The 24,993-nt window shown below is 38.2% G+C and overlaps 1 long non-coding RNA gene across 3 annotated transcripts in view; it reads left to right on the forward strand.

Annotated features, from left to right (window-relative positions):
* Positions 1 to 24,993, forward strand: part of LOC147366280 (uncharacterized) — a 186,412-nt gene that overhangs the window by 55,345 nt on the left and 106,074 nt on the right. The window contains exon 3 of one of the 3 annotated variants that reach the window (XR_015133294.1): positions 2,947 to 3,110. The exons of the other annotated variants lie outside the window; for them this stretch is intronic. This is a non-coding gene — a long non-coding RNA (uncharacterized LOC147366280). The remainder of the gene's footprint in view (positions 1 to 2,946; positions 3,111 to 24,993) is intronic. 3 annotated transcript variants of the gene reach the window in all.

The raw sequence follows: 24,993 nt of genomic DNA on the forward strand, positions 1-24,993 counted from the left end.
GATACTATGGATCCTTCTCATATCTTGGGTCTCCAGTTATTCTAAACCATCATGTTAATACACATGCTATCTTTAAAAATTTGCAAAATTAAAGCTTTCTCTTCTTACCATATAGATCATGCTGAAAATGGCAAGCTACAAGACTGCCCAAGACCAGGCATCAGGGCTTTGCCTGTGCTTCTGGCACCTTGTACTGATGGGGGAGGGAAGCAGCCTGTTTGCAGTGTTGAGAAAAATCAATTTTCATCTTCAAAAAGATGAAACTACCAAGCCAGATATTGACTTAGAAATAAAGTGTTTCTTAAAGACTTCCTATATCCTATAAATGTCAGACCCAAACCTAAGAGTTTGGTGATTTAAAGTTTATTGCTAATTTCAGACAAACATGCATATAGCTTTGCCTCAAGAAAAGAACTAGTTACAGCTAATTTTCTGGCAGAACATTTGGTACATGCATACAACTAATGTCAGAACTCTCAAAATCAATCACTTTTTTATTCATAGGTATCACTGGATCCCAGGTCTTTTTCCATTTATTTTCCATTCTAAGGTTTTATTCTTCTTTGGCCTATAAATTATTTCCACACATTTATGATGAATTATATATAACTTGGTTGGACAGGCCTTTAAATGCAGCTTCTGCAGTGTATAATATCCATAGTTATTTTCTAAAATTTAATAAAGTGAAGTGAAATTCGCTTAGTTGTGTCTGACTCTTTGTGACCCCATGGACTATACTGTCCATGGAATTCTCTAGGCAAAATACTGGAGTGGGTTGCCGTTTCCTTCTCCAAGGGATCATCCCAATCCAGGGATCAAACCCAGGTATCCCGCATTGCAGGCTGATTCTTTACCTGCTGAGCCACAAGGGAAGCCCAACTTTAATAAGGAACATGTTTAATCAGTTGGGGAGATCTTTAGTTCTCTTCTGACTTGAAGGCTAACCAATGTGATGGCTGATAAACCAACATACAAAGTAGACATGGATGAAGAAGATAGGGAAAAAAGAACAGCAGCTGCACAGGACCTGAGCAGACCTACTTTAGAAGGAATACTTTGGAAAGTCTGAAGAGTCTGTTGCCTCATCACCTGCTTCCTGATAGTTTTTGTTGAGTGGGTTTATCCTGATTTGAAGCATACACCTGGATGCTATTTTAGGGAGAGGAAGAAGAGAGGCAGGAGGAAAAAGGAAACCATGTGAAAGGCTGAGATTATTTTATTTTAAAAAAGACTCAGCATTACCTCAAAGGATTAATTAAACTATTGGATCAGGCTAAGCTTTACACTCAGAGAAGGCAATGGCACCCCACTCCAGTACTCTTGTCTGGAAAATCCTATGGACAGAGGAGCCTGGTAGGCTGCAGTCCATGGGGTCGCAAAGAGTCAGACATGACTGAGCGACTTCACTTTCACTTTTCACTTTCATGCATTGGAGAAGGAAATGGCAACCCACTCCAGTGTTCTTGCCTGGAGAATCCCAGGGACGGGGGAGCCTGGTGGGCTGCTGTCTATGGGGTCGCACAGAGTCGGACACGACTGAAGAGACTTAGCAGCAGCAGCAGCAGCAGCAGCAAGCTTTACACAATAAGAATGTGCTTTCGACTCTTTACCTGTGTAGGGGATGCTTGTAAAGAAAACAGATCAGCTATAGATAAAATAAAGGAATTACTTCATTTCCCCTACACATTAGTATTGTATTATGAATTAAATTTATAATCCCACTACACATTCTTGAGAAACTACTATTTGCTAGAAATTGCCAGAAATAGAAGAAGTAAAATCTGGTTCCTACCTTGAAAATGCTTTTCCCAAATGAAAAATATCCTGAAATTATCAACTTCTGTCTCCTAAATATGGTCCACTCCCATTTCTCCCACCTGTCCACACATTTTTTTTTCTAGCTTAGTGAATATCACCTCTGTGGAGAATATAGAGAATATTATTGAATAGTCACATAATAACACAGTTTTACATGTGTGCTTTCTTTATGCTAGACATTGTGTATCCAGTTGACAGTTATTTGTGTTAATCTGCAAAAATCCAATTTTAAGATTTTTTGAGACTTTATAGTTTAAACCGAGACTCGGTAAGATTAAGTAACACTCTATTTTGGATGGGGTTTCAGAGCAAGCCTTCATGAGACCTTTCTGCCTTCCAGTTCTAGACCTCTGAATCTTTTTTTTTTAATTACTTATTTTTGGCTGCATGGGGTCTTAGTTGTGGCACAGAAACTTCTCTCTAGTTGTGGCACATGGGCTTAGTTACCCCACAGCATGTGGGATCTTAGTTCCCCAGATCAGATCAGATCAGATCAGTTGCTCAGTCGTGTCCGACTCTTTGCGACCCCATGAATCGCAGCACGCCAGGCCTCCCTGTCCATCACCAACTCCCAGAGTTCACTCAGACTCAACGTCCATCGAGTCAGTGATGCCATCCAGCCATCTCATCCTCTGTCGTCCCCTTCTCTTCCTGCCCCGAATCCCTCCCAGCATCAGAGTCTTTTCCAATGAGTCAACTCTTCGAATGAGGTGGCCAAAGTACTGGAGTTTCAGCTTTAGCATCATTCCTTCCAAAGAAATCCCAGGGCTGATCTCCTTCAGAATGGATTGGTTGGATCTCCTTGCAGTCCAAGGGACTCTCAAGAGTCTTCTCCAACACCACAGTTCAAAAGCATCAATTCTTTGGTGCTCAGCCTTCTTCACAGTCCAACTCTCACATCCATACATGACCACAGGAAAAACCATAGCCTTGACTAGATGTGTACCTTTGTTGGCAAAGTAATGTCTCTGCTTTTGAATATGCTATCTAGGTTGGTCATAACTTTCCTTCCAAGGAGTAAGCGTCTTTTAATTTCATGGCTGCAGTCACCATCTGTAGTGATTTTGGAGCCCAGAAAAATAAAGTCTGACACTGTTTCCACTGTTTCCCCATCTATTTCCCATGAAGTGATGGGACCGGATGCCATGATCTTCGTTTTCTGAATGTTGAGCTTTAAGCCAACTTATCAGGGATTAAACCTGTGTCCCCTGCATTGGAAGACAGTTTCTTAACCACAGGACCACCGGGAAAGTCCTATAGAGCTTCTCTTGACTCCATCCATTCAGAACAAGGTAGGCACTCAGTAAGTTATTAGTACATGAATGTGGAAAGTAAGTCTGATTTGCCAGTACATATTTATAATCTTACTTGGGAACACGTTCCTCCCAGGATAATTTTTCAACAGTAGGATAACAGACACATTAGCACTTGGACTTTTTTTTTTTTCCATATCTGTCTACTGAAGACTTATCAGAGCTCCAGTGTGAAATAAACATCCTGCATTTGCAACCTCAACTAAAAAAGGCAGTGCTTTGTATTTGCACCCCAAAGCATCAGACAAAAACAAAGAACTTGAAAAGATACCACCTTTTCATCTCAGCATAATCAATAAGGATATTTTTTCAAACATTAAATGATCACATTCAAAATATGATAGGGGACCATCTCATTATTTTGAAAACTGGTAGAGGGAAAGAATCTAGCATTTTACCTGCCTTTTCTCTGTGAACTGTACAAGTGGGTAATCAACCAATAAAGGAGGGGGATTGCCTTTTTATAAAAGCATTCCCATCAGCAAAGGAACATTCAATTAAAGAATTAGGGTATCACCATTCTGCATCCCTAATGAGTTAATAGATCTGGGTTTTGAGTATCAAGAGTGCTAATGTCACTAAAAGAGAGACAAGCAGTTGTCATGTGCCTCCCGGTGGAAAATAAATAATAAATAAGGCACAACCTGTGTTCTACCTAAAGGGATTAAACCTGATTCTGATCAAGCCTTGGGATCACACTTCCCCTTTGCAGCAAATACAGAGGCACCTTGACTGGCACCACCCGTGTGCAAGCTGTGCCAAGCCTAGAGGACCAATGACCTAGCTTCTTCAGTAGAAATTGCAATGAAAAGAAGGATAAGGTGGATGGAGTGGGGCAGTGAGGTGAGGGGCTGTGGATTAAAGGAGACATGAACACATGAAGTCTTTAAAAATAGGCACGCCTAAACCAAAGTGTCTAAGAATTCAATTGCTTTGGTGATGAAAATGTAAAGAAACACAAGGAAGTGGTTTCTATGAAAGTCAAGATTGTGGTGGTTTTTTCAGGGGAGGGGATTGAGATATGGACAAGGTTGGGAAGGCTTTTGGAGTGGCTGACAGAGTTCCATTTCTTTCACTGGGTGGTGGTTATAGAATATTTGCTTCATAATAAATTTATTAAGTGATATATTTGTTTTAGGAGGTTTTCTGTATCTGTTTTATTTTACAATAAATATGAAAAAAGTGTTCTTAAATATGATTTTGCAAGACCTATGTTTCCCTTAACTGTTTTTAATACTATCCACCGCTTCCCTTATAGCTCAGTTGGGAAAGAATCTGCCTGCAATGCAGGAGACCTGGGTTCGATTCCTGGATCGGGAAGATCCCCTAGAAAAGGAAATGGCAACCATTCCACTATTCTTGCCTGGAGAAGCTCATGGACAGAGGAGCCTGGAAGGCTAAAGTCCATGGGATCGCAAGAGTCAGACATGACTTAGCAACTAAATCACCACCACCACACATCTGACCTTGCAAAATGCTAAAAAGTGTGGACTTGGTGACTAAACCACCACCACAATATGTCTGACCTTGCAAAATATTAAAAAGTGCCCAAAGAATTCATTCATCTCACTCACTTATTTACTAATTGCTCACTATGTGCCAGGAACTGTTCTAGATATTGGAGAGTCAATGTTGAACAAAATGGACAAAATTTCTCTCTGTATAGATCTTGAAATCTAGTTAGGAAACAAGGAATAAACATTGGCATGCATTGGAGATACTATAGATTCAGTTCCAGACCATTGCAATGAAGTGAGGCACAGGAATTTTCTGGTTTTCCAGTGCATATAAAAGTTAACATTATGGCCTGGATGCATCACTCAGTCATGTTCTACTCTTTGTGACCCCATGGACTGTAGCCCACCAAGCTTCTCTGTCCATGGAATTCTCCAGGCAAGAATACTGAAGTGTGTATCTTCTCCAATGGATCTTCCCAATCTGAGGATTGAACCTGAGTCTCCTGCATTGCAGGCAGACTCTTTACTGACTGAGCCACCAGGGAAGCCCTGTTAACACTGTACTGTAGGCTATTAAGTGTGCAATAGCATCATGTCTAAAAAAACAAAAAGCAATGTACATGCTGACATTGAAAAAAATACTTTATTTCTAGAATATGTTAACCATCATCTGACAACACAGGGTTGCCACAAACCTTCAATTTGTAAAAAATGCAATATCTGCAAATTATAGTTAGGCAAATTGGCATAAAATGAGGAAGGCCTGTATGATAAAATATATTGTCTTTTGGGTAGTGGTAAGTACTAAGAAATAAAAACTAGGGGAAAAAAAACACTATCAGGAAGGGGTTACAATTTTAGACAGAAGGGCCAGGGGAGGACTTACAAAGAAGGTGACCTGGAGTCAGGATCTAAAGGGAATGAAATTGTGAACCAAGTGGATGGCGGGGCAACAGCAGGGACAGAGTCTCTGAGAGCTCCTTTGTCTGGTGTGTTCCAGGAAATGCAAGGAAACTGGTGTGGCTGGAGCCAGTGAGTAAGAGGAGAGACATATAGGAAGTCAGCAAGGAGTCTTGTAGGAGATAGAAAGGACTGGGCTTTCACTTTACATGAGATGGTGAGATACTGGAGGAGTTTCAACAGAGGCAGGAAATTGTCAGACTGATTTTTTAAAGGATCTCTCTGGTTGAGGTGTGAAGAATAGACTAAAATGGGGGCAAGAATAGAAGTAGGAAGAACAGTAAGGGGATTCTTGCAATAACCTGAGCAAGAAATGGAGGAGCTGTGGTCCAGTGAAGTGGGGTGGGGGAGGCGGTGCTTGCATTCTGACTGTTTTCTGAAAGAAGAGTCAAATAGAAATAAAAGACACCCTAAGCTGTGGGGCCGGAACAACTGCAAGGGGAGAGGTGCCATTTCCTGAGGAGTATCAAGAGTTCAGTTTGGGACAGACTGCATTCGGGATGTCTGGCTCGTGGTTCAGGGGCGTGACTTGGGAGACATAAGCATATAAAGAATTTAAAGGCAGGAAGGAGATGGAACAGATGACCTAGGCTGAGTATGTATAGAAAGGAGACAAGGTCCGAGAATGAAGCCCTAAGACACTCCACTGTTAGACGGAACACAGCCCCAAAAAGGAGGTGGAGAAAGGAAAGAGCAGAGAAAACCAGGAATGTGGTGCCCTCGAAGCAAGCAGTGGAAGTGAGTTTTAAGGAGAGTGGTGATCATGGGGTCAGGTACATTGGTATGTAAATAAGATGAGCTCTCTGAATTATCCATTGACACCAACACTGTGCAGACCGTGGTGACTCTGATAAGAGCAGTTTAAGTGAAGCTAGTCAGGGAAGCCTGGGCAGAATGGGTTTGAGAGAACATGCAAGGAGCAAAACTGAAGACGATGGAAACACACAATGTTTTCAAGGAATTTCACTGCAAAGGGAAAGGAGAAAAATTGGGGGAGTTGATGTTTATGTAAAGCTGTTTGGGTATCCGTAGGGTTTGGTTCCAGGACCTGCCAAATCATGGTTGCCTTCTATAAAATGTCAGAGTACAGTCAGTTCAGTTCAGTTCAGTCACTCAGTCATGTCCGACTCTGCGACCCCAAGGACGGCTGCATATCAGGCCTCCCTCCCTGTCTATCGCCAACTCCTGGAGTTTACTCAAGCTCATGTCCATCAAGTCGGTGATGCCATCCAACCATCTCATCCTCTGTCATCCCTGTCTCCTCCTGCCTTCAATCTTTCCCAGCATCAGGGTCTTTTCCAATGAGTCAGATCTTCGCATCAGGTGGCCAAAATATTGGAGTTTCAGCTTCAGCGTCAGTCCTTCCAATGAATATTCAGTACAGTCAGTCCTTCTGTAATCTTGGATGTAGAACCTACAGATATGGAGGGTCAATGCTCTGCTGTCTTATGAATTCAGATTTTTTTTTATTAACTGTGTGCTGTCTTTCTAGAATTATAGTAAGAGTGAAAATACTAGGTAAATATTGAGCCCCAACCACGTGGCAGATATGGCACTTCTAAACACTTAGGTAACTCTTTATCCTCATAACTGCCTATATGAGGGCCAGGCTACTTTGTTCCCATGTTGTAGATGACAAATTGAAGCACAGAAAGAAGTAACTTGCCTGATACCACAAGCTGGCAAGTGGAGAAACCAGTTTGGAGCTCAGACATTTCAGTCCAGCACTCAAACTCTATTCAGCTCCCCATTTTAAGTCTTTTCTTAAACTAATGTTTGCACGAGGTCAGTGTTACTGGACAGTATACTATATCTAGAGCTGCCACTGTCAGTCAAGAACACATAGAAGTTCTCAGTAGGTTAACTGTAAAAGTATCACTGTGCTCATTATAAACTATTAACCCAGTGAGGTATGTTCATGTGTGCTGTGATGGGAAAAAAGGACTTCACTTTATTTTTAGTGGTTCTAGGTTCTTCTCTCCTAAGCATCTTTACTATAGATGACTTTGCCACAAACATTTTTGCCACATAACTAATTGACCATAAGGCAATTTTTCTGTAAAAGATGAAATGATTTGAAAAAGAGGGACATTAAAAAGGGGATGATGAGACATAAGAAATGAATGACAAGGCTTTAATGCAAAATACAAAATATTTGAATACATTTAAGATGTGTGTAGATTCATGACAGTACTGTGCGAACAATTGATTTTATTTTATGGGTTGTACATAAGTATTTGTCTTCCAAGTCTTTCATTCAGTGTTATACTCTATCCATCTATCTATTTATTTTTGTTTGTTGATTCCTCTCCTCATTCAGCACTGCACTTTTTTTCTTCTGTCTTAAAAAGTTTATTTTATTGAAGTATAGCTGATTTACAACGTTGTCTTAATTTCTGCTGTATAGCAAAGTGATTCAGTTATGCATATATCCATTATTTTCCATAATGGTTTGTCCCAGGACACTGAATATCATTCCCTGTGCTATCCAGTAGGTTATTGTTTATCTACTCTTTGTATAATAGCTTGCATCTGCTAATCCCAAGCTCTCACTCCATCCCCGCTCCACTTCGCTTCTTAGCAACCACAAATCTGGTCTCTATGTCCGTGAGTCTGCTCCTGTTTTGTAGATAAGTTCATTAATGTCATATTTCAGATTCCAAACACAAGTGGTACCATCTGATATTTGTCTTCCTGAGTTATTTTACTTAGATTGCGAATCGCTAGGCCCATCTGTGTTGCTGCAAATGACATTATTCAATTCTTTTTTATGGCTAACTAATATTCCACTGCACCTATACACCACATCTTCTTTATGCATTCATCTTTTGATGGAAATTTATCTTGTTTCCATGTCTTGGCTACTGTGTATAGAGTGTTGAACATTTTCTGTTGACTAAAAGTGTTTCTTTCATTTAAGAGGGGTGTCAGTTTCTAAACAGCAGGATCCGTATTTGTAATTGAGCTTTCTACTGCATTATGAACGCCTCTTCGCTGTCGTTTGTGTTCTTGACATATTGTCACACATCCTTGGATAGATGTTCCAAAGTCCTGTGGGAAATGTGGGTTCAGCTCTGTGCTTTCCAAGCCCTCAACCTCTTTCTCCTCCAATGTAGTGTGCTTCAAAATAAGAGATCAAAATTTGGGACAAATTATCATCTGTCAACTCAATGAAGCCATCAGTAAGTTCTCTAACTAGAATAGAATAGTTGAAACCAAACTGTTAAACCAAAAAAAAAAAAAAATCCTTACAGCCAATTAGTTATGCAGGGAAAGCATTTTTGGCAAAGATGTTTATGGCAAATAAGCTTAGGGCAAAAATATCAGACACAATTTTCAGTGACTTAGCAAAACATTGAAACATTGGCAGTCAAACTTTGAAAATCTGTTTCTTTTATTCTCTATTCTGTACTCTCTCTGCCTCCCTAACCTCTCTCTCCACTGGTTCATTGCCCAGTGAATAATCCACGTTTAGAATTCCATTTTAGCACTCAACTCTCCCTTTTGCTCTCCAGTCACTACAGAAAAGTGTCCTGAATGCACTGCTTTTCCATGAATCATTCATTCTTTCATTTTTTTTTTCTCTTGGCTCCAATAGCAAAGCAACCCATGGAATTTGGAGTGACTAGTTATCATTCATTTCACTTTCTGTATTTGTGGAACAAAGGGCTGTCAAAGATAAAGAATTATGTCATTAGCATATTAAGAAGCAGGACCCACATGTCTTTACATTTGTTAAGTAAACAAGTGGCAGCAAGGGAAACAGGCTGATCACAGTATTTCTGAAATTTAGAAATTTTGAGGTTTGAAACTGGAAAACAAGACATTTGCTAATATGACGTCTTACCCAAGTCCAGTGCTTTGTGGACTAATGAGATTTTTTTCAATGAAAACGCAAAATCATAAATTGTTACTATTAAATGAAGAACTGATGAGACGCAATTATTGGAAGGCATTGTATTTTAAAAGTGGATTGGATTTCAGAAAAAGGACCATCAGCCAACATCCCTCATCTTGCTTTGTAATTGCAATTTACAGGCCATCTGAACAATTGTGTGTGACCCTTGAGAAAAGAATTAGTGATTGCAATCACAGCCTTCTAATCAGGAGTCTTAAAAGGAGCATTACTTGACAATCTTCCTCATACACAGGGCATGCCAACTGATTCTGCAGTTTCTTTCACATGTTGTTGTGTTTTAAGTTTGCTAATAATTGTCTAATCTAATTAAATCAAATACAGAACTTGAAATAGGGGAGCTCAGTAACGTCATCTATAGAAAAATGGAACCGAAGGCCTAATTGCTGTCACTTTATGAAGGCTGAATTCTTGCAGAAAGTCTATAGTAAACACAAAAATTGTGTTAAGGTAAGAGCTTCATCTCCTGAAACACTTGAAAATGATGAGGCAGGAATGTTGCATGTAACTCACTATGAAAAATGAATATATTACTCGATTGAGCTTCAGATTTACTTTTGGTGGAATGGGTATTGTTTTCCCCAGTGTAATAATCTTTTTTGCCAGGGTATTTGTTTTTGAAATCTTGTTAGAGGGTATCTGGCTCTGATGCCCAATCTTTCCCTTCTCCTCTGCTCTAATCAGTTGTTCTCCAGTAGAATCCAGAGAGTCATTTATATGGATAAGCACCTGTTGTAAGAAGCAGTTTTACATCAGATATAGAGAAAGAATTTAAGGGACAAATGAATTATTCACTCTAAAAGAAACACAGAGCTGGTTGTAATTTGTAATTTAGCAGGGTATTTTTCTTGAAACCTGCTAGGGATATGAACTCCTTCTTTAAGAAAGGCCTTTAGCATTCCTGGAAGGTTCTGTGTATTTCTTTAGTGGTCAGCTGATTCCATCTCAGTCATAGTCAGGTATATCATGCTGCCTACATTTTGATGTTTCTAGGTTTTATTTCTTTTATCATGGAAGCAAGTTCCATGGAAACTGCAAATATTTTTCACTCAAATAGTTGAGTGGATTTACCATTTTCCTGCATTAACATTTAGCAGCTCATATCAAAAGGACTAATGACACAATATAGAATTTGAAAGGATGTCAGTGATTAAATAGCCAAAGGCTTTTTTTAATGTATGTGTTTTATAACAAGATTTTGCTTGGGTTGTATATTTGTGTGAGTCATAGTTCATTAAAATTGGTTTGTGTCTTATACCCTTTTCTCTTTTCCTAGAAGTGTTGAGTTTTGTGTATATCTTTGCAGAGAATGCTCGTTTGCTCTGGTTTTGTGATTTGGAAATACAGCCCTGAAACAACTGGGCTGAGACCACAATTCTCATTTCACTTTGGGCCTTTCTCACATCAGTGGGCAAAATGATTTTTTAGTCACTCCAGTCGACTTGAATCCCAACTACAGTCTCAGGGGTGAAAAGTCAAAGGGTTATCCATTTAGCCATTGAATTCTCCAGGTAGACCTTTGATAACCATTACAATTATTTTATTCTCTCCTCCCTTCTCCAAGCGCTGCTATAGTTAATGTTATGTCAGAATTTCCATTATGATTCATGTTTTTCTGGGATTTAAAATGGAAATTCTTCAGGCAGAAAATGGGCACATATGGTTATTGCAGAAAAGCTGTTGTAAAGCCAATTTGAAGGTGAGCTGCTGAGATTTTGCAGAGTTAAAAACACTTGGCCTGTTCCCACAACTGGAAAAGGGCCATTCCTTTCCTTGGACAGTGTTAATTATCAGCTGCTTGAGTTAATTTCTAGTTCCTTGAAATTTGAGTTTATCCTTGTTCTCTTTCCTCCTTCCAAAATGGACAGGACCAAGAATTAGGTATTAATAAAAATAGGCGTTTCATCTTAACTCATGTTTACAACCAAAATTTTGTTTTTTCCCTATGATATAAATTTCTCCTCTGACATAAAAGTATTTGTATTGCAGAAACTGAGCAACGTTGACAGGCGTGGTGATAGCTTATTTGTGTCAGAGAGGGTTTGACTGTATATCCATGCTTTCCATGGTGCACTTCCTTGCAAAATTATTAGTCTTAGAAGAAAAGATGACTGAAGAAGGGGTAATAGGTAAAGGAATATGTTTCAAGACAGTGTTCCAGTGGAATCTGTTTTTTTCCTTTAGATTGTTAACTAACCTTCCATTGACTAAAGACTCTGAAGACAAAGCCAATAGTGGGTTTTGCCTCTTTTTGTGCAGCTGACTGCTTTTTGTGTCTTTGTGTTAAATATTAAGACTTAGAACATGAAAGTATATACCTGAATAATTAAATCCACATCTAGAGACCGCATGGTTGGCACTCAGTAAATGTTTTTTAAATAGTTGAAAAATAAACTTAACTAGCAGTCTTTTGAGGTACAAGCACCTAAGAACACTGACTGTATGACTTCTGCCTGGTATTGACTCCCTTAATTCCATCATGACTTGATATTGGCTGCCAACATGATATATGTGCCTAATATGTTCTCACTAAATCACATAATTTTTGTTTTAAAAAACCAGCACCATTGAGAGAGAGACAATTATATGAAAAGCACTTATTGATGAAGAGGGTAACATACAATAGAAGAGCTGGCTAAGCATTTCTGTGATGAAAGCCTATTTACTGAAAGATCCTACTCTTCTTTTACTGGTTTCAATTATTTCCAAGTTGACAAATTGTGATCAATACTCTGTTATTGGTCTGATAATTAACAGATGATGGCCTGTCTCTATGAATAGTAAATGCTGGGTGCTAATTAACATTTGTTTTGATTGCTTGGTATTTAGTTGTCAAAGGCAGCTATTATAATGGCATAGAATGTTAGGAGAGGGTTGTTGGTTTTTTTTTTTTTTTTTTGGTAGCTTTTGATTGTTATCAGAAATAATTATTTTGTTTATGTGTGTGAAGGGATGGCTGATCTCTGTTACTGCTCACTGTAATGTAACTACAGTAGTCTAAGAACTCGTCTAAAAGCCAAAGTATTTCTAATTAATTTTATCTCAAGGGAGAAAGGATCTGTAATCAAAGTGGAGACCACGAGATTTCTGAACAAGAACTAAAAGAGCTAAATATGATTGGTTGGACTATCACTTATTTAATTAAAAATTAAGATAATATGGACTCTTAAAAGTTTGAGGGGTTATATGATCTTTTTTATAATTAAAAAATAAGTCTTCATATACTTTTCCATTTAACGGGGGTTTCACTGCAGTTTCAAGGTATGCAGTTATCTATGGAAATGTCTAATGGGTCACTGTCGTATAATAGAATTGGAGAATTTCCTAGAAAAACCAAGGAGTTGATGTTTTCTTTTGCCTGAAACCTTCTCATCGGTATTCTGATGTTCAGAGAGGTATCACAGTTATCTGAAAAGTGTATGGAGTCTGGGTTTAGACTTGGATTCAAATCCTGGCTGTGAAACCTGTTCCCTAGCAATATAACTTTGGACATCATTTTGGAATATCTATAAAAATGTGACTAATATTTCTCTAGCTGGGTAGATGTAAGGATAACCTATAAAAATGTGACTTATCTGTAAAAATGTGACTAATACTGAGTCAGTGATACTGTCCAACCATCTCATCCTCTATCTCCCTCTTCTCTACCTGCTCTGAATCTTTCCCAGCATTGGGATCTTTTCCAATGAGTCAGCTCTTCACATCAGGTGGCCAAAGTATTAGAGCTTCAACTTCGGCATCAGTCTTTCCAATAAATATTCAGGGTTGATTTCCTTTCAGATTGACTGGTTTGATCTTGCAGTCCAAGGGACTCTCAAGAGTCTTCTCCACAGTTCAGAAGCATCAATTCTCTGGCACACAGCCTTCTTTATGGTCCAACACTCACATCAGTACATGACTATTGGAAAAAGCATAGCTTTGACTAGATGGACCTTTGTTGGCAAAGTGATGTCTCTGCTTTTTAATATGCTGTCTAGATTTGTCATAGTGTTTCCTCCAAGGAGCAAGAGTCTTTTAATTTCATGGCTGCAGTCACCATCTGCAGTGATCTTGGAGCCCAAGAAAATAATATCTGCCACTGTTTCCACTTTTTCCCCATCTATTTGCCATGAAGTGATGGGACCGGATGCCATGATCTTAGTTTTTTGAATGCTGAGTTTCAAGCCAGCTTTTTCACCCTCATCATGAGGCTGTTTAGTTCCTCTTTGCTTTCTGCCATTAGAGTAGCATCATCTGCATATCTGAGGTTGTTGATATTTCTCCTGGCAATCTTGATTCCAGCTTGTGATTCTTCCAGCCCGGTATCTCACATGATGTTCGTTGCATAGAAGTTGAATAAATAGGGTGGACAATATGCAGCCTTGATGTACTCTCTGCAAAAAAAAAAAAAGAATTCAGTTTTAATCAGTGTGGGGTTCTCTTCAGACCTTCAGCAGGTTGGATGAGGTCCCCCCATATTGGGGAAATCAATCTGCTTTACCATTACCAATTCAAATGTTAATCTCATCCAGAAAAACCCTCCCAAACTTGCCCAGAATGATGTTTAACCAAATATCTGGGTATCCTGTGATCCAGTCAAGTTGATACATGAAATTAACCATCACAAGATTTTATTATAACACCTGGCACGTAATTAAGAGAAGAGGCTATGGGGGCACGCTGTGTCCCTTCAAATCCTGATTTTGCCACCCTTTAGCAAGGTGACACCAGGCAAGTTATGTCACGTCAAAGGTCTCAGTTTCCTCATCAGTAAAATGAGGATGGTATTATTACCAGCCTCATTCAGGGTTGTTGTACAGGCCAAAGTTAATACATGTTAGGTATGTAGAACAATGTTTTCACTTAGTCAGTGGTATGTGAGGTTTCCTGTTACTAGTATCATAAGTATAATAAGTGATGAATAAATCAGTCATTTTACATACTTTAATTTACTCATTCAAGATACTGACTGAAATTTTACCACAAAATTATCTCCTGGATCTGAAATGTTGAAAATGTCATAAGTGAGAAAGTCTTATTTTCTAGAATAACAGCTAATTTATACAATTTATATTCATTGAACAGCAATTATGCCCGGTGTAACTTAGGAGGGTTAACACACAGATGTACATAATCACAGGAAGGCAAAGGATTAGCATGGTTGTATCAATTGTTGGCATATCCTTTTTTGAAAGCACGTATTTGATGGGTTTGAGCATTGAGGATAACTCACAAGGCCGTTTCAGACAAAGACTACATTTTTCACATATCAACCAAGAGAAACTTAAAAATAATATATTTAAAAACTAATCTTTAAGCATGTGTCTTAGTATTTAGTCCAAAAATTGGGTTTCTCTCTTGTGTCTCATTTTTCTTTCTTAACACATCATATCCTGATTGAAGGTACAAATTTTAGTCTGTTGGTTGTTCTCAAACTCATTGATTTTTTAAATATCTCAAGACATTTATTTATTCATATTAACTAAAAAAGACACACCAGTCCTATTTGGGTTTTGAATTCCTCCCTATGAAATAGTAGTATTATGAAAACTAAAAAGATGAGTCAATATTTTAGTAAATATTAAAAAAAGAGAAGGTCGATCTCTGGTTAGATTAATTTTAAAATACATATGTATTTTATATAACATATAATGCAATATTATTTATTATCTAGTGTTATAGTATATATTATGTGTAGTAAATACACTTTTTTTTCGGTCAGGTTTTTCATATTTGACAGCTTGTCCTTCGCGTCCTTAGGCAGGCTGGACTTTCTGTTTTCCATCTTTGTTTTGCTTTTCCAGTAGGATTTCACTGGCCAACACTTGATTAAAGCTCATTTCCTCTTTTTACGCTCCAGGTATTATTGTGCCACTCCCTTCAAGAACTCATTTGCACGCTGTTTATTTGAGCTGTGAATGTAATCATCTCGATCCTACACTATTGCAGGATGACTGTAATAAGATGTATTGACTTTTCTCTGGAACATATTTTTGCCTCCATGGTGTGTTGTTTTGCTAGAATGCTAAAGGCAGTGTTTGTCTAATGGCACATCTTAGTAAAAGCAGTCCCTCCTTTTAAGATGGTGATGAATTTGCATTACTTGTGTCGGTAATGTCTGAAGTTTTAAAATAAAAGCAGTCCTCGAAAGGAGGCTTAAAGTATACATGATATATAGGTTTGGAAAAGAAAGAGAGTTGGGCTGGTGCTGGAGTTGGGCTTTCCTGCTCCTCAGTTGAAATAGAATGGGAGCGACTTCCCTGGAGGTCCAGCGGTTCAGACTCTGCACTTGCACTGCAGGGGGTGCGAGTTCAATTCCTGATAGGGAACTCAGATCCCACATGCTAAACGGCACACTCAAAATAAACAGGTGAATACAAATTTTAAAATTTTAGAAAAGAAATAGAGTGGGATGAATAAACAACCAGAATTCTCCCAACCAACCTTTCCCCATTATGTGTACACACGTACATATCTGAAATTTCACCTGTGTTATGTGAGTACATGTGAACATATGTGTTTATATTTATGCAAAAGCCAGGACACTGGCTGTTTTGTAGTCTCATTTCCAGAAGAGATTTTAAAAAATATAGAAAGTAATGATATAAGCTGAGGAGGATGGAGAAAGAGAGAATATGGTATATGATAATGATGTCAGCTGACACCTTTTGAGAGCTTGTTATGTGGTTATTATTCTCAAATGTTGTACATATATTAAGAGGGATATATTAAGAATTATGAACATTTCCGTAGCAGAGGGTGGAATAATGTCCATAATGGCCTGAAAAAAATGCATCTAAACATTCATCTGCAGATTTTACAAAGTCAGCATCTACAAAGGTTAAACAAGATTTTGCAGATGAGTGAAGCAATCCTGAGATTTAAAAAACCCACATTGAGCACAAGGGTCTGTCTGGCCACCCCTGATTGTAGCTTTGCCCAGAGGTGGTATAACCTTTAATTAAAAAAAGTTAATTGAAGTATAGTTGATATGGAGTCGTATAATTCATATGATTCCATACAGTGGAGGACAGAGGAGCTTGGCATGCTTCAGTGCATGGAATCGCAAAGAGTCGGACACAGCTTAGTGACTGAACAACAATACGGAATAATGTTAGTTTCAAGTGTACAGCACAGTGATTTGATATTTTCATCGATTATACCCCTTATAAAGTTATTATAAAATAGTGACTACATTTCCTGTGCTGTATGTTGTGTCTTATTTTTTTATACCTTGCGGTTTGTACCTCTTAATCCCCCTCACCCCTCTTGCTCCTCCCTCCAGCCTTCTCCCCACTGGCGGTGATCACTAGTTTGTTCTCCATATCTGTGAGTCTTTTTCTGTTTTGTTATATTTTTAAAGAGAAGCCATGAATTAGAATATTTATACATGGAATCTTGTGATTTGAAATTTCTGGAAATAATTTTTTTTTAAGTCTTGTGTTTCACATCCTGTGAAGGGTGGACCACGCAGCCACCTGTGGTCAGGACTCAGCCTGTGGGTCATCTGCTGCTTGAGCCTTCAGAGAATTACCAGGGCAGCATCAGGCTTATGAGAAAATACTGAATGACAAGCTAAGATCTTCAGTGATTTCTTTGGCTGATCATTTGACTGTTTTAAAAATCTGCCTGTCCACGATAAGTTGGGGGAAAAGCATCATGGAAATTATGCTTTGTACACAGCAGCACAGTTTCTACTTCCTTATGCCTAGTCAAACATGTGTAAATCCAAACCCTCAATGATACTGCTCTACCCAAACCTTAAGTCCTACTTCTAAGATGTGGCCAAAAATATTCAAACAATGGACTTAAAATATTATAAATAGTATATCAGTTCTTTAGGTCAATGGGCAGAAACTTTTAGAACTGTCATCCTCTTTCCTCGAAGTAGGAAGAAACAGGTGATTTACTAAGCAAATAGATAAGTCATTTTGAATCAACATTTATACTAGTTATTTACACTTTCTAGGTCCATTATTTTGAGTTATTTATCTTATTTTGAATGACTCGTATTATTCATCACTTTTATTAGGTAAAATTACTTGCATTTATTACATTATTGTTTGCTTTATTTTATGGTATGTATTCCTTTATCTTGTGCCTTGTTACCTCTTTAAAACAAGTAGGTTCCAGACCAGAGGTTTCTATCTAAGGTTGTACATCAAAAACACCTGGGTGATTTCCCTGCCCCCTGTAAATATCTAGAAGTGAGACCTCCACATGGGTATTTTGGGAAAAGATCTCAATTTGATATTAAAGTGTTTTTCTGAAACTAACACTAGACCAAATGAGATTTAGATTGTATTTGATTGATTTCCCACTACATTTCATTATTTTTCTTGGATCTGAATTCCGCTAGAACTTACCAACCCGTGGGATTCAAATGTAAGGAGATATTTCAATTCAAGTAAAGGAGATAATCTCCTTTTAATTAAAGTATACGCCTCCACTGCCCAGTTGTGGACGAATCGGCTTACATTTTGGATTCCAGCGCTTCAGATTCGCACAAGCCTAACCTTGACACACTGCAGCTTTCCCCCTCTAAAATGTAGACTTGTTTCTGAATGCTTTATCAGATGTACTGATAGAAGCAGGAAGAACTAGGTGATTTTTAATATGCTCATTTCTTTCTAAGCACTTAGCTGATCTTTTTAACAAAAGAAGCAGAGATTTATACATAACTAAAAAAGATCAAATGAATTGCCTAATGTGGCTGTGACCTGTCTTCTCACAGAAATTTTAGCCGTGATGGCTTTGTTTTTCAAAAAACACATTCAAGGCTTTCTCAACATTAAGCTAACCTTCTGTCTTAATGTTTCTCAATTACCTGTCAGAGCAGTTGGGATCACTCTGAGAAGCCTGCCATTACCTTAGATAAGGGCATGACCTGGGCTTTAAAATTGACTGTGTTAAGTGTGTTGTTTGGTTTGAAAAATAGGAGATTTGTTTTTTCAAGATACATTCAAGCATTCACCCTAAAGTGACAGCTCAGGTATTCTTTCTTGGCTTCTTCTTGAAGAAAGCAAGATAATCTTGATTTGGGTCAAAGTCCTGGTTTTATAGTAAGACAAATGGATATTAAGCCTCCAATAGGCAAAGAGGCTTCCCTGGTGGCTCAGTCAGTAAAGAATCAGCCTGTAATGCAGAAGACCTGGGTTCGATCCCTGGATCGGGAAGACCCCCTGGAGAAGGAAATGGCAACCCACTCCAGTATTCTTGCCTGGGAAATCTCATGGTCAGGCGAGCGTGGTGGGCTACAGTCCATGGGGACTCAGGAATTGGACATGACTTAGTGACTGACCCACCACCACGAGGCAAAGAGAGGGAACCCTACTTTTTGAACCAGGGTTTTGATAAACCTAAGCACCGACACCTAGGGGAGACACCCCAGTGCTTGGGGGCTGCATGATGCTCAGACCCCCTGCGCTGACATGCCTATCTCCTTCCTGAAGCCAGTTACAGCAGCTCCTTTGGATCAGCCCCTTCCTCCCATGAGGTGTGAATTCTCTGTTGTGCTTCTTTTTTGTGTGTTCATGAAGCTCTCTGATTTTATTTTGCCGAATTATTGAGTGTTGGTATTTTAGATCATGATGCATTTTGAAATACTGTCTCCATTAGTCCTACATCACTTAATATTATTTATATCATCACTTTGTATCACCCTGGCCTGGAGTAGCAATATAGAGAAAGAAAGATACTGATCTGGATCACAGAGTCTTGCCAGGATTTGTTGATTCCATGATGGCTGCAATCAACATTGGCATAAAGCTACAGATAAATCCAGCCAAGTTCAAATGATATATCTCTGACCAAAATTTATTTTAGCTAAATACACACATTTCAACTTTTTTTAATTAAAATAGTTACATGCTTGTAAAAGAATCTTTATACCTTACTATTAGTTTTTAATAAACAAAGGACTATGTTAAATTCTTACATTTTCCATATATCATCTGTATTAAATTATTTCATACTTGAAAATATAGATATTAAATGTTTGCTTTAGCATATTGTTGTATCAGAAAATCTTCCATCAGGTTTAATAGAAGTAAATATGTTCTTAAGAAATTTATTATAGGTTCTTTCAAGATGAGTTCTGCCTCAAAAAGACTTGAAGTTTGCCTGATACGTATAGAGTAATCTTTCATGATAGCTGCTAATATAAGAATAAGACTATAAATAAGTTCAGCTCAGTTCAAGGAAACTTTATAATGTAGCTTCCAAGATTTCTTTCTTTACATCATTGAAGATTTCAGAGCAATAATTTTATACCATAGCAAGAACTTGAATAGCTCTATAGAAATATAATATTTAAGCTAATAAGATGTACAAGCATAAATAAACATAACAAGTAAGACATATTATTCAGCGTAAGCGTAGGTTTAGTCTCCAGATTAATCTGTTGTCACAAACAGCAGGATTCCATTTTTAAGGCTGAATAATATTCCATTGCATGTGTATACCACATTTTCTTTATACATTCGTTGGTCAGTGGACATTTAGTTTGTTTCCAAATCTTCACTCGTGTGAATACTCTTCAAGATTCTGACATCAATTATTCTGGATATATACCCCAAAGTGGGATTGCTGGATCATATGGTAATTCTATTTTTAAAAAATTTTGAGGCAGTGCCATACTGTTTTCCATAGTGGGTGTGTCAGTTTACATACATACACTCTTACAAACAATTGTTGTGCTTCTTTGATAAAGAAGCTTCACAAGCCTTTGACTAGATAATTGTTCAGCATTTTCTTGAGTTTCACATTGGTTTGTAGTGGTCTAATAGTTTGACTGAATCCAACAATGACTTCAATGTGTAGCATATTGATTTTATTAGGACTAGTATATTCTGAATTGTTGAAATATATCTGCTTTCAAGATATGGTGGATAAGTGTTAACCTAGAAAGGCAAATAGAAATGGGTGGTTTGGAGGGTGGTTTTAAATGACTTGTGTTTTTGCTGTTAGTGATAAAGCTTACATGTATTATTGGCATGTTGCCATCCCAGGGATCTGGGCAGCATGCAGTGTTTGATTATAACTGCACAGAAGGGGAAATGGTTGAGTAAGAACCTTGAATACATGCAGAAACATGTATTTTGTATGTTCCTAACTTGAGGGCAATTAGTGCTTTACCGTAAAACACAACTCTTCGGTTGTGGATATGTGTGTGTCTTTGCTTCCTTCTTTCTTTTTCTTTGACATTTTCAAAGCTTCTCGTGTTGGCCTTTTTTTGAAAAGGTCTGAAAGTTTTTGTATTAGGTTCCTCAAAACTCGATCCTACACACGTCTATTTGAGGTGTGTGTATGTGTATTTGTTTATATAAAAAACAAAGGACTTCCCAGTCCTGGTTTACAAATATAAATTCTGACAACAATGTTTGAAATACATAAAATTTGAGTCCGGTTGGAGTGAGTGAGAGAAAGTGAGTGCAAGTTGCTCAGTCGTGTCTGATTCTTTGTGACCCCATGGACTATACAGTATATGGAATTCTCCAGGCCAGAATACTGGAGTGGGTAACCTTTTCCTTCTCCAGGGGATCTTCCCAACCCAGGGATCAAACCCAAGTCTCCTGCATTGCAGGCAGATTCTTTACCAGCTGAGCCACAAGGGAAGCCCAAGAATGCTAGAGTGGGTTGCCTATCCCTCCTCCAGTGGATCTTCCCCACCCAGGAATCAAACTGGCATCTCCTGCATTGCAGGCAGATTCTTTACCAACTGAGCTGTGAGGGAAGCCCTGAGTCTGTTTGGACTCTTTGTCTAATAGATGTCTTTTTAAAAAATAAGGGTGATTTTTATCTAGGCAAAAAAGACAAAAACAACAAAACTGTAGTAGTATTCTGAAGCAGCTGCAAGTTGGTTTCTTGTGGTCTGAGTTGAATTCTTCCTTGTTCACTCCTGAGCATATTCACTCTTGTGTGTGTATGTGTCTCTGTGTGTGTATTTTCTTTCATCTAAGTGCAGTAGTCTGCTATAGGGCCCTAAGCCTAAGGTGTTTATTTGTAATTGTTTAGTTGAAATGGTTCATAGTCATGAAAAGCCAATGGTAATTTTCACATGAGCTGCATGTGTTAAGGAAACTGTCTTGGGGTGTTTGCTGTGTGCTATACAAACCATGTAATTTCTATGATATAGAAACTTACTATCTGTTGAAAACAAACACAAATCATACCAGGAAAACATTTCATTCCTGATGTTAGAGCTGGAATGGGCTTTGATTTTTCTCCATACTAATTTATCTGAGAAAGCATTTAGATTGACTCTAAGAAAAGCTTTTGGCCACTCCTGTTTAAGAAGGGGGAAGGAAGAATGCTCTTTCCAGTGGGAGTTAATGAAGTTGGACATTTGGTCACTGGAATGTAACAAAGGCTTCCAAAAGATCAAGAAAATGAGGTTTCATTCTGAAGGCCTTTGCAGGTTTATTTTTAAAGAACAGATGAACAGCCAAGAACTATGTTGCCTCTTCAATGGAAGAGTTAAGTTCTAGTTTATCATTTTCCTTTTAAAAAGTAAAAAAAAAACAACAACAAAAAACATTGAGCTTGACTAATTTGACTTGTTTTAGGTAGAGGATATCACTTTGTGCTCTATCTGTGAAAGTGCATTTGAAATAAATTTTAAAATGTGGAGAGACAAGAAAACCATTACTCTCTAAATTGCTGTATTACTGTAAAAGTAAATTTAAAGGGAATTTTAAAGAGCATCAGATATCCCATTATTGTGACAGTCCATCAATTTACGAAAGTAATCTGAGCACACACTTCAATTTATAAACAATAATTGTTCTGGGAATGCTAACACCCAAGCTCGATAAGAACAATAATAAGTTGATGCTTGAATTTGGGCTTATGGTTAAAGTTTAATCCAGGCTCTTTAATTTACTCCTCAGTTATTCACATCCTATTGTTGTTTAGTTGCTAAGTCATGTCTGACATTTTTGCGACCTCGTGGACTGTAGCCCCCAGGCCCCTCTGTCCATGGGGTTTCACAGGCAAGAACACTTGAGTGGGTTGCCATTTCCTTCTCCAGGTGATCTTCCCAACCCAAGGATTGAATCCACATCTGCATTGCAGTCAGACTCTTCACTACTGAGCCACCAGGGAGGCCCATTCACATCCTATAGATTGTTCTTATTATATATATAAAATATAACATTTCATCTTCTAAAGTTCAATAATTTTATTTGCAGCAAATTCATAGAGTTATACATGATATTGATTGGTTTTTCATCTTTTGACTATTTAGACATGATATTTTATGTATTTTTATCAGATGACAACTACAGTCTCTTTAATTAATTCATCCTGCAATTAGTTCATACTGAGCATTTTAGTTGTGACTCAGAGCCCCAACATGGTAAATATTTGTTCATTCATAAATGATATGAATGCCTAATTACTGGAGAAAAACTGCCCAAAGATTTGGGAATTTAAAGAGACTGTGTACTGCATTTCTCACGGGTATGGTTTATCATAAGGTGAAATTTTATAAAAGAGATTTTACAGTTAACTTTTAAAATGGATGTCTGGATAGGATTCACGTTTGTTTATTAAACGCTCTTTGTATATCAAGACATCACAGACGGGGCTTCCTTGGAGGCTCAGTGGTAAAGAATCTGCCTGCCCATGCAGGAGACACAGGTTTGCTCTCTGATCTTCAGTTTGGTCTCTGATCTTCATGCTCCGCCGCATGAAGATCCCACATGCTGCAGAGTAACTAAGCCTGTGAACCACAACTATTGAGCCTGTGCTCTAGAGCCCACGGGCGGCAACTACGGAAGCCCACATGGCCTACAGCCGTGCTCCGCAACAAGGAAAGCCGCCGCAACTGGAAGCCTGCGCAGCGCATCTAAAGAGTAGCCCCCACTCGCCTCGACTAGAGAAAGCCCATGCACAGCAAGAAAGACCCAGCACAGCCTAAAATGAATAAATAATTTTTTTAAAATTCACAGAGGGCAAGGACCTTGCTCAGAGGCACATAACTAATATGTAGAATAGAGTCAAAATCCATATCTAACACCTTTTCAGCTGTGTAACACTGATGATGAAAAATGGTTTGTTCAAGAGTTGATAAATAATTAAAACTGGCAGGTAGGCAAGATACATGAAAGTTTGTTATACTATCCTTTCTAATTTTGTACATGTTTGAAATTTATAATAAAAAATATCTTAAAACAGAAAAAAGAAAGGAAAAAGTCTTTACTGGAAAAACTATTCTCAAGAGTTGTTACAGTGAATAATATTAATAGTATCTGACATTTGCAGAGTGCTACAGATGAATTATCTCATTTAATCTTTAAGACAGCTCTGTAAGGTAAGTCTGATTTTTGTAATCATTTAGAAGATAATAATGTGGACTCAGTCTTAACATCCTGAGGAGAGAGATGTCTAAATGAAACAGAAGCCTTCCAAGAACTGTTGTCCAGAGTGGCTGAGTCAGGTATATACTAGCCTCATCAATGGTATTCTAACACAGTGCTTGCTGTCTACCGGGACTTCATATTACTTACGTCCACTTTGAGTGTTACTAGTGCCTTAGAAGATTAGGTCAGGTTAATGGGAATACAAACCTGCATAGCTGCTATGAAGAACAGTATGGAGGTGCCTCAAGAAATTAAAAATAGAGCTGCCATGTTGTTGTTTAGTTGCCAAGTTGTGTCAGACTCTTTAGGGACCCCATGGACTGTGGCCTACCAGGCTCTTCTGTTTATGGGATTTTCCCAGACAAGAATACTGGAGTGAGTTGTCATTTCCTTTTCCAGGCAATCTCCCCGACCCAGGGACTGAACCAATGTCTCCTGCATTGGCAGACATATTCTTTACCACTGAGCCATCTAGGAAGCCCCAGAACTACCATATGATCCAGCAATGTCATTTCTGGGTATTTATCTGAAAAACACAAAAACACTAAATCAAAAAGATACATGCGCCCCTGTAAATTACAGCTTTTTATATGATATATAAGGAAATATCTAAAGTGTCCATTGATGGATGAATGGATAAAGAAATTTTGGTATATATATGATGGAATACTGGTAAGCCATAAAAAAAGAAATTCTGCTACTCTTGACACTGTGGATGAACCTTGAAGGAATTATGCTAAGTAAAATAAGTCAGATGGATAGACAAATACAGTTAGGATAAATTCTTAAAATACCTGCCTTTCTCACTTCTGCCTCCCTCCCTCCTTTTTCAAACTTGGTTAAAAATTAGAAGTGGTCTCCTGGGCCATCTGGACTCTCTCAGATCTCAGCTTTCTCAATTTAGAGGATGGCTGTGATGAAGTTAAACAGTGGAGGTAAAGTCACCTGGCTCTGTTGTGTGCTGATTCCACATACACATGCTGGATTATCTCTAAGGCCTGCAGTGGTTCAAGTGGTGGGGTTTTGTGTTCGCTTTCCATTTTGCTTTAGTGTATTTTGCCAAGTAGAGTAATCTGTAGTCTGCAAATACAGAAATGATCATGGTTGAAGGGGAAATCTGAGATGAGAATGCAGTAGGAAAGAAGGCACAAACTTAGCTGAATGAGGTAGAAAGATACAGAAGGAGC

The sequence above is a fragment of the Bos grunniens genome, chromosome 9 (genome assembly GCF_055505025.1).
Source record: "Bos grunniens cultivar Pamir isolate PY7600 chromosome 9, Bosgru_T2T1.0, whole genome shotgun sequence".
NCBI lineage: Eukaryota > Metazoa > Chordata > Mammalia > Artiodactyla > Bovidae > Bos > Bos grunniens.